Raw genomic sequence first — 11,553 nt, forward strand, 5'->3', positions numbered from 1 at the left:
ATGAATTCTCTGCTGTGTCTCAGATGCATTTTATAGAACTTAGAAAGTCCCTGACTTGACAACACAGAAATAAATGTACTTCTTGAGAAGCCAAGCGCTGTACTACAGAGAAGTAGGCATGGGTCAAACAAAAGCCTCACAGCAAATCTATTCTATATAGTCCAAGGAAATGGGATCTCCTGTCTAGCCAAAGCAGGAAGCAAACTCTCTGTTATACAAAGAGACTTTTGGAGCCACTCAGCACTTGAAAATGCAATTTATATTATGCACATTTTAAAAATATATTAGCATTTGCTTCTAAATACCCCAAGCCAAGAAATAAAAAACCTCTTTAAACTCCCAAAGATATTGCATATGCCTAAAATAGAGTTGTAATTTTTCCTCCAAAGTCTTATCTTAATTGACAACTGCTAATAAAGTTAGTGCTATCATTATGATCAATGTCATTTTCCAGCCATTTTTCAGAAGACCAAGGCTGAGATACGGCATCTGCCAATGCCAACTATTTCTATCTTAATCTGAAGTAGCAGATACACACACCTTTGTGGAAATGCCAACCGTGTAATGCAATTGGTTACATATAATACTCAAACATCAGGGTAATCCATGCATACTGATATTCTAGAGCATTAGGAACATTTCTACCAATAAATAAAACAAAAATGGTAATGAGAGCAAGTGAAAGCTTTGGGGGGAGCAAAGGTTTATTTTTACACATGGTGGTGCCTGGGGTCTTATACAAGAAGAGTCAGGACACCAAATGCTCCTATGACTTGATTTTTTGGGAGAACACAATGTGTCCCTCTCCAAATACATCTCCCAGATGGGCAGCCCCCCTCACTACTAATCCTTTGCATCAAAGATTTTAAAACCTCTTTTTAAATGCCACCATTCCTGTGATAGGTACACATTATCATGTAATATCTTTGTAGGATTCCTTTCTATCTACTTTTCCTTGTGTTTACCTGAGATAATGGGACACAGAACAGGTAGGTGTGGATGAACAATAGGGAATATAGTTCATGGTGAAGAACATAGCTTGAGATCCTACTAATCAAGGGGGCGCTAATGAGGCTGGAAATCAGATACCTCTTTGAGTCCTATCTCTGCTACTTACAGGCCATATTGTGTGACCTTGGACAAGGACCCTTCTATGTCTACAGCACTCAGCTTACAATGGGTATTATGATAATAGTACTTCCCTCAAGACACTGATGTGGAGATTGCAAAACACATAATAAACACTTGATAAATGATAAATATAGTGGCTCTTTAAGTAACAGCCTGACACAGATTTAGTCCTGTCTCTAGCACAAAGTGGTTATCAATAAAAGCTTTTCTTTTAATGCCTAGTCACTCTCAATGTCTCATACGACATCCTCCCGACACACACACACACACACAAAAACATAAAAACAAGTAGCACAGAATTTCTGATGCTTTAGAAAAATCAAATCTCCCTATCTTTGGGCAGGGGTACATTCAACCCTAGAAATATAACTGGCAACATTTTCAATATTTCCCCTATACTCATCACAGCTCTCAGTTTATATAATAACTCTGGATTTGCTTTTAAAAAAAAATTCACCATCAGTTACACAACATTTCTCTTTTCTTTCAAATAAGGAAATCTAAAAGCAATAGGCTTTGAACTGGGTTACAAATCAGGATTATCTGAGCTTTCGTTCTAATTTCACCACTGCCTATCCAGCTAAATTGACCTTGCATCAGTTTTTCCATCTATAAAATGGGCTGACAATCTGTCCCTTTTTGTTCACCATGTTGTTATAAAAGTCAAATGAGATGATATGGGCAAATTCTCTAAAAACCGTAAGGACTCAAATAATAAAAGATATTATATATTTTTTTAAATAGAAATCTCCAGAGGCAATCTTCTGAATGGACAGAAATGCAGCATCCAGTGTCAGAGACTCAGAAACGGTCAATATTTATCTTTCTCCTGAACATTTTATGCATGAGATATGTTATTTCTTTTGAACATATCAATGTGTAAGACATCCCATAATAAGCTGATGTTCTGTCACTTTACATTTTTCAGCAAGGTCTTCTGTGTAATTTTCAATCAACTCTAATAGTAACAGATCATCAAAAATTGCCACATTCTTTTTACTCACTTACATTCAATTACTCTGGGGAATACATGCCTTAGCCCCCTGGAAACACAAATTCCTCACATCAGGATGCAACCAAGGCATCCCTGACGTAGTTCCTCACCCTCCTCACTCGGATACAGCTATCCCAAAGAAGAGGGTCACTCCCTCCAGAGACCCAGATGTTCAGGTGACAGGATGCTCAGCTGCCAGACTGTGATCTGAGGGCATCTCCACTTCCCTGGCACTTACACGCCTTCCCATTAGAATCACCACTTACAGCAAAAGCTTTTGTTCGGGAGGAACCTCTGCTAAAAATGCAAACCCGTTACCATAGAAGCTAGAATATGTCTTTTATGTTATTCTCTCTGCTGTGTCAGCTCTCGCAAGGCAGAGATAATGCAAGAGAATGGACAGATTCGCTTTGGAGTTTAGAAGTCCCAGCCGAAAACCACCTCTGGTGTGAGCACACCCAGTTGGGGCAATGAGGAAGGGAGGACAAAGGAATGACAAAGGAAAAGGGTGAGGATGTCCCTGAATACAAACTAATGATTCTCTATTTTGCACTGGTTTTGGCAATCCAAGCTTTCCCTTTCGTCATTACTCACAGCCCACACATTTGAGGCTTTCAAGGTGTGCTGGGTATTCCTCATGCACCCCCCAGGTTCAGATTCGTTCTCTCTGCCTGCCTGCATCCTGCTCTGTTCTGGGAGAACTGTCCTCTACACACCCCTCTAACCAGTCTCCCGTGCCCTCTGACTGCCACTCTGAAGAGGCAGCAGGAGATCTCGGGGCAGGAGAGCAGTGTCTTGTGATTTGACAGAGGCTATGTTCCTCTACCAAAAGCCACAGGTCCCACCTGGCAGCCCTCCCCAGAGGTGCTGCTCTCACCTCCCTCTGGGAACAACCTCCTCCCACTGGCCCTTCAGTGCTTCAGCAGCTGTCGTGGGTTTCCCTTAACTCTGTCCAAAGAGATGTGTTCCCTGCTTTAAACTCCCTTCGTTTGTACGTTTGGAGTATAACCTATATATAAGAAAGGACCAAAGCGAAGGTCAGAGAGGCTCTGTTTTACCCAGAGAAGGCACAAAACTAAGGGTCCTTCAAGACCACAAGGGGGCACGCCACTTGGTTCCAGCCTATCACACACTCTGCCACCTGGGCATTCAGGTCCAATGCTGTGAGAATGTCAAGTCTTTTAAGATAAGCTAGAAATATGAATTTTTACAAGACATCTTCGTTTTTTAGATGTTGGCTAAAAATTTTTTAAATACTCTTTGGGTCAAATAATATATATATAAATATATGCATATATTTATATATATGCACCCATACATATATATTTATATATATGCACACATATATACATACATGCACACACATACACATACATACAGGCTGGGTTCAGTCTGAGGGCCATTGGTTTGGATCCTAAACAGAGTATGATGCCTCTTTAGAAAGAAAAAAATCTGTTTTCCTTTATACTGCACAATTATAACAAAAAAGGCCAAAGTTCTCATCTATACATCTTTTTCTTACACAGTACTTTAGTCCAAAACCAATAGCTCTCCCTCCCTCACTTGAAATCTTCTGGGAAAACAGAGAAACATTCAGAACTCAAAAGTCACAGGAATCTTGTTATTTGGGCCTGTTCTAAATGTATGCATCTAGTCAAATCATTTAATTTCAGTGTGGCTCACTCCATTCATCTGCAAAATCAGGATAATGACTTCTTTCCTACCATCCTCACAGAGACGTTTGGTTGAAAAATGAAATTATACACAGTAAATGAAAAGCGCATTTGAGATCTTCAGAGAATAAAGTGCTATTTAAACCAAAGGGATTAGTAAGAAAAACCTCAGACGTTTGCCAAAGCTTTTTTTCTTTCCTAACCACATTTCATGACACCAAACTATGAATCAATGCCTCAGGCCAATGCAATCTTACAGAAGTCGTATCCAAATCTAAGGTGGTGGGTCTCAATCTTGACAGTATATTAAGAGTACATTAGAATCTCACCCAAAGCTTTCAAAAATCCATGTGCCTGGTCACCACCTCCAGAGATTCTGCTTGAATTGATCTAGGTTGGTAGGTTTAGAAAGCTCTCCAGGTGATTTTAATTTCAGCCAAGCCTAAGAACCATAACTCATAGAATCTTTCAAATATGTGAAATAATCACTATTAGTATAGGTGCATATAATTAATGTAGGAATCCACAGTTTTCCATTTGATAGCAGCACCATTGACCACAGCTAACACTTACTCACATACACAGGTACTCACACACACACAGACACACACACATACACACACATACACACACACACACATAGCCCTCTATCTTTGTCCATGCACATACTGAGCATAGTATGGAAGGATAATAAGTATTATATATATAAAAAAGTCAGAATTTATTGAGCCTAGTAGGTGCTACTAAGCTGTCTGCAAAGATTGCCTCATATAATGCTCATGATAACACACATGAGCTAGGTATGGCTATTATCCCTATTTCTATAGAAGAAATCATTCTTAAAAAGGTTACAATGACTTAGCCCAGGCCACAACTACAAGTTGGCAGACTTAGATTTTGAACCCTGGCAGCCTGACTACGTGGCCAGTGCATTTAACCACCGCACACCAGTTTGCTTCCCACTGTGCCAGATACTGCAAAGGTTTATGAGAGGCATGAAATGGAATGCGTGCCCTCAAGGAGTTTACAATCTGAGAAGGGAATTATGATGCACACTAAAACTCATAGGCTGTAGAGGAAAACGGTATGACTGTAGTCCTGGATTTAGGAAGAGGTGGATCAGAAGATAGGAAACGGATTGCCTCATTGAGCTCCCACTTCCACCTCTAAAGGAGAAATAAGATACACTCAGACATCAGAAGGGAGGATGTGATAAGACAACCAGGTGAAGGAACCCTGGTGAAAGCACTGGGGATATTTATATATTTGCCAAATTTGATACATTTATTATTCTTATCATCTCCCGGCATCATATGAATTGGATATTTATACCCACCCTAAATTTACTGAACTGTCAGTTCAACTAGCAAACTATGGGTTTTGAAGAATTTATCTCATCTTAAATTCTAATGCTGATGCATATTGAAATGATGTGTATAAATATACACACACACACATCCCTAATAATTTGACTTCCAAAGAGATGTACAAGTTGTATTCTTTTGGCAGGAACAAATTATGTGAAAATGAAGTAAACATTTTTAGGGAAAATTCTTGACATTGAAAACAGAATATGCCTCTTTGTATTTTTATTATCTAAACACAATGGGAAGGTAAGCAGGATCATTTTTTACCCACAACACATAAAATCTCAATTAGTTATGGTCTATTTGTGCACTGACTAAAAACATTCGTTAACAAAACAGAATTTTCTAGTTTACTGGGTAAATATACCAGGAATTGCAGAATAATGTTAGGTTGCCAAGCAACCACAGCTCTACTCTCTCTTGTTTGTGATCAATCTAACTCATTCATCAAGCTTCCTAACCCAGTGATGGAGAATTGCAACCAATTTGTTTCTTGGGAAAATTATAGTGACTTTCTGTAACACAATAACACTTTTATTCTCAGAAGATAAACTTAGATGTTCTTTTGATCAAAGGGATGTGTTTATTCATTATTCTCTACATGGTGCTAATGAGAAAGCTGTAATTAACTAACTACACTATTGCAACACACATAAAATAAACTGCAGTAATTAGTAATGTTTAAGGTGTTAACCAGCCTCCAAAACTGGAAAATACAGAATCTTTCCTCCAATAAAGATGTACAGAAAGGAGAAAGCAGCATTTCTAATTAAATTGAGAATCTTTTCCAGTCCCCTCCCCAAGGGGTGGGGACAGAGGCATGCGATCACCAAAATGTGAGAGATTTCACTTTAACAGCAGAGAAAATGGCTCAATGCCAATTCTACTTGTAGGTAGACATAAAAGGCTGGCGAATAATGTAATCTTTTCTTTGAAAGAATGCTTAGCACAATATTTTTCAAGGAATGAATAGAAGGAATATTATGCTTTCACTCATTAGCTGTGTTAACTTAGCATATTGTATGTAAATCACCATAATAATTGCATTCTCTTCAGACTGAATTAGTTAGAATGAAGCTGTAATCAAAATGTTCATAATTGAAAATATAGTATTCTCAGTCTTGGTTTGAAAAAATAACAACGAACACTGATTGAATGAGATAATACAGTACATCATTGAAAACAGCCTTAGTACAGAGACAAGTTCATCTGCTTGATTATACCTTTGCATGTCAATTAAGTTCCCAAATTCAGTACTCAACACCTCCCGATCTGTCATGTTTTTCTGCTGTTGCCATTTGTCTTTGGCCTAACTTAAGCTTTCCAAATGCATTACTGCTTAGATTTTTAGGGAAAATACAAAATGGTGAAAAGCTAAATTTTTGTTTCTAAAATATGTTAGACTCTATTGCACTATTGCCTGTCATAAATCAAAGGGCAAAATAATTTCCAATAAATGAAACATTTAATGCCAAAGCTCCTGGGAAACAGTATGTAAATGATCACGCAAATTTCAGACAAGCTGTCACACTAATTCCTTAAGGTACCTTTTAAAGATGTGACATATTCACTTTGAAGATGAGAGTGTTGTCTTGCAAAAGCCAAACTTGAAGCAATACTCTACTACCTGAAATGATACTCACAGTATTTCCTGCCAATCATTCCTTCAAATCTGACACCATTAGCTCCCCGCTATTACTTAATTTTCCTTTATCAGTTAAAAACTGAAAGAATCTCAAATCAGTCTTGATCATCACCCTTATTTAATTTTCCATAAAAGTAAATCAGGCTAAATTATTTCAACAAACCCATTTGGGTCAAACAACTTCCTATCTTCAAAGATATCAGAAGCAACTATAAAATCAGGTTTCTACCCAGCAAGTATTTTTTAGGCGAGGTCTATTTTGTAATAGTCATTAAGGATCTTTGTGATGGTGACATCTGTCTGGCCTTACTTGCTTCAAGTCCAGCAAGACATGCCTATGTTTTAGTCAATTTTTTTTAACTTGTGTAAAACTAGTTCATTTAATGGGATGAATTAACTTAAAGGTGATAAATATATTATATGCAATATCAACTCCTGTTAGACCTGTGGTTAGGTCCAGTTTGCCCATTACCAGATAAGTTGAAGCACCTATATAAACATGAGGTATCAATGAATGTCTATGGCCTTTTCTTTATAGCAAGGGACCCATTAGTCTAGACACACAGATAATAATCTGGAAAAAAAATATCAGTCATCATAGTCCTCTGCTTCTGCAGTGAAGTGGGTACAAATAAAGCCTGAAAGAGATTTTAATGAGCTGTCATAGCCTGTACTCACACCTGCCCAGTAAGAACTATTTGTCTTCATTTATTCGCTGACAATATTCAGGAGTTTGCAAGGAATGGATTATACACTATGCTCTGCCATTACTACAGGTAAATCCACTCCAGCACTTAAGGCCATAAAATGGAAACTCTAGAACCAAGTTACATTGTGCAAGTCCAGGGTAGTCCCTGTGACAAAGAGACTGAAATTAAGACAAACCCAACCGCAACATCCAAAGGTGAAAGAGAAAACACAAAGGCTTACACACAAAAACCGTGGAATAAACCTTTTATTTTCTTGTCACCAAAAGTTTCCCCAAATAGCTTTCTAAGCTTCTCTCTCCATCAATATACTGAAAAGCCAACTGGACCAACAGTTGGTCAGTTTATCTCCTCCGGTATGCTGCAGGCCAGAGTTTTATTGGAGTTGGACTGGGCAGTAAAAATATTAGTATTTAACTGAGATTATTCTCCAAAATCAGAAAACACAGACTTTTGCCTTCAATAAAGATGGAGAGAATTGAGAATGCACCGTATCTAATTAAATTGAGGATTAATTAATATTAAGAGGAACGCCACCAGCAACAATAACTAACTTTTCAGTGCTTATTATGCACCAGACACCGGATTAAACTGTCTACTTGTAATATCTCATTCCAGTCTTGCAACAACTCAATATGGAAGGTATTGATACTATGCTTACTATTTATAAAAGGAAACTGAGGCACAGAGTAGTCAAATGGCTCGTCCACAGTCACGCATCACAGAGATGCGGGGGGAGCGGGAACGTGAACCCAGCGGGCGCCCAGAGCGATTCCGCCCAGGGGGAGCCGGTTGCCCCACCAGTTGCCCCTTTCCGCGCGCACGCGCAAATCCCCACCACCGCCGGCGCGTTCCAGCGGGAGCGCGCCATCGCGCACGCGCGTGGCCGGGCAGCCCCTTGCCGGCTCCGGGGGCTGCTCGGCGGCTCCCACGGGCGGGGCTGAACCCAGGCGCCCTTCGCTGAGGGCTGACCCGGCTGTGCCGACGCACACCCGCGTCTCCCACCGCTTCCCTGCCCACCTTGCAGGCTGCCATCCCGACCGCCCACCCTGCGCGCCGCCCCGGGCGTGGGTACCTGGGCCCCAGCGGCGGCGGCTTCTCCGGCCCCGGGTTTCGCCGGAGCTGTCAGCCCTGCCCCTGGCCGAGAAAGTGCGGCTCACAGCGAGCCACAGGCGTGGGGCTGGAGGGGCCGGCGTTCCCCCGGCTCCAATCCCTGCTCTCCAGATTAATCACTTTCTCCCTGCTCCCTCCCCACGCACACTCTCACTCAAAAAAAAAAAAAAAAAGAGAGAGAGAGAGGCACAAAGAGGAAGAAGGGACCATCCGTGACTGGCATCTCTAGCTCCCCGGCTGGGCTACAAGGGAGTCATGGCAACCGGCCCCCTGCCCTCTCGCCCCCACGGTGGTCTAGGGAGGTGCAGCTCCCGCCCCTCCCCGTTCTCTCGCCCCAACCCCGCGGTCCACAGAGCCCCCATTCCAGGCAGGCGACATTCACGCAACCCCCCTGGGATCAAGGGTCCTCTCCCCAGAGTGGGAGCAAGATAGGGGCGGTGGAGGTGCGGGGAGATGTGAGCCCCACGACCTAAGAGATGTGCAGGGGCGGGGTGGGGGCAGAGGCCAGGGCTGATCCCCCAAACTAGCCGGACCTCGGACCGCGCATCTGAGAGAGGGCTGGACTCTACGGGAGGATCTGGAACACTCTCCAGAGGGTAGGGAAGAGTGGGAGTGGGGCAGGTTGGAGGGGAAGGGCAGAGGGTCGACCTACCAGTGACCAGCGGGAGTAGGTGGGAGCTGCCGGATTCGGGGACCCTGCGTACCCCACCCGGCCGACCCCGGCTCTCGGCGTCCAGCCCCTGCCACCTGGGGACGGGGCCTGGGAAAGGGGTATCTCTTCCCGGGTTAAGGCTGAGGGACCTCGATCACCCCTACTTTAGGCAAGGGTGGAGCCCCGACTGCGCACCATTTCCTTTCCTTAATGAGTTGACCCCCCTCCTCCCAGGAGCGAACCCCTCATCTTGCCCCAAGAGTTGGCTCACCGGCGGGCAGGGGGAGCCCCCGTGGCCGGCAAAAGAGATGCAAATTGACACTTCCCCTCCCGAGCCCCTGACACACCTGAGTCGCCTCCCGCACGCGGTCGGTCCGGTACCTTCGCTCCGGAAACTTCTGCAAGCTGGCTGGGAGCGAGGAGAGAGAGGAACCGGCGGGGGCCAGGCGCTCTGGGCGGATCCAAGGGAGTTTTTTTGCCGGCCGCTCCCCGCAGATCCACACCCGGGGCTGCCCGCGGAGAGCCCGCCTGTCCCCTCCCGCCGCTGGCGCTGGCCGCGAGGAGGCTGGACCTGCTCTGGCTCGCGCCCGGCTCCACGCCCTCCTGCCGGAGGCTGGCTCGCGCCTCTGCTCCCCTCCTCTCCTCCTGCGCTCTGCTCCGCCACCCCCACCCACGCCGCTCAGTCCCCCTCCCTCTGCACACTCCCATGGGACAGGGAGAGTTACAGGTTTAAGACTATTTCTTTGTGGAAAGCAGGGGACCGGACCAAAACTTTGCTCGTCATGTCCACCATCTCTGGTCGAAAGAGGTAGTATCTCTGCTCCATTTATCTGCTAAAGAGAAATTTAAAAGAAACGCCTCCCCTCTCCCGATGGTTTCACTCAGTTCATATTCCATACACGGGTCTCCAGTCTGGTTTCCCCCATTGCTGCATATTGGAGGGGTGTGGTGCCATGGACCTATTACAAATATTATTCTTGCTTTCCTTCTTTGAGAGGCGTGGTGGGGCTTGCTATTTAATTTACAAAAGATGCTTCTACCATCGGCTGTCAAATTAGTACATACATAAATTTAGGGACCTTCCACTGTAGCTATTTTTTTTTAATTTTGCCCTAATACTTGTAGTCTTTAATTTTACCATGTTGTTCCACAACGCTTTCCTACTTATTCTCTATTAATTCATTACTGTAGAAGAAATGTGCCTATTTCCAGTGCAAAAATCCATTTCTGGAGCTTTACCAGTTCCACCAACAAATAGAAATGATTATTTTAGGATTCCAAAATGAATATGGGAAAATTACAAGCTTTTGCACGATATGTGATTTATATACCACTTGAATGTTTTTCCCAACGTGGTGATATTTTCCAAAATTTTCACACAATGCCACTTAAAAAAAAACTCCTGTTGAAATTAAGTCCTCTTTGATGGTAAGAGAACTATTGACTTCTAATTTTTACTCCACTAAGGCTGTGAGATTGACCTTACAGTCTCATTTTGTTCTCATCTAGAGTGTTGAACAATGAGGACATTTAGAGCTGTGAGCTACCCTCAGAGTTGGACGCCACTACCCGGAGCTGCAAAAGCGAAGACAACTCCCGATTCTGCCTCGGAAGCAATTGAATAAAATATCTCGAAAATGAGTAAATGGACTTTTAAATTTTAATAATTGCTAACCTTGGGGCCTCAATTCTCTCAGTTCATGTGTGGGCACAGTTCTTATTGACTGTGTTGGCAAATTGCAAATGCAAGTGAGGGCAGGATTTGTCCTAAGTTTAAATTATACTGCTGGAGTGATTTTTTTTTTTTGCCTGAGGCATCATTATTCACGTGGCATGTTTTCCAAAGCAGAAACAAAGATAGAATATTAAATAAAATTCCAACAGGGAAAAATACTGTGCCTGTAGGAAAACATTTCCAAGGTCAAGGAGCCACCAGAGAGACACAAAACCAAGTTGATCTCAGGAGTTACCACCTTCTGACCATCGCTAGTCAGGACTCAGAACTTCATTTTGGCCAGACTAACAGAGTAGTCATAAACATATAGCTCTTTCATTCTCTATGATTTGTTTGCTTGACATTAGGATCATTATTTAACACACACACACAAATATTAATTGAATGTCTACTACTTATCAGCCACTGGTCTAGGTGTTAGGGTTCAGCGGGAAACTCAATAGACAAAGTCAATTGCTTCTTTTTAAATCAGATACCCAAAAACATATTGGAGAATACCGAGGCACAATACCAAAACAATAAGATGAAGCATCAGC

At 42.8% G+C, this 11,553-nt stretch overlaps 1 protein-coding gene across 1 annotated transcript in view; it reads right to left on the minus strand.

Annotated features, from left to right (window-relative positions):
* The window catches only part of CHL1 (cell adhesion molecule L1 like), a 192,504-nt gene extending 182,726 nt beyond the window's left edge, over nucleotides 1-9,778 (minus strand). The window contains exon 1 of the mRNA XM_045530402.1: nucleotides 9,630-9,778. The gene's annotated coding sequence lies outside the window, so the exon portion shown is untranslated. The remainder of the gene's footprint in view (nucleotides 1-9,629) is intronic.
* Nucleotides 9,779-11,553: the final 1,775 nt, after the last annotated feature.

This window comes from Lemur catta, chromosome 18, assembly GCF_020740605.2.
Source record: "Lemur catta isolate mLemCat1 chromosome 18, mLemCat1.pri, whole genome shotgun sequence".
In the NCBI taxonomy this organism is placed as follows: Eukaryota; Metazoa; Chordata; class Mammalia; order Primates; family Lemuridae; genus Lemur; species Lemur catta.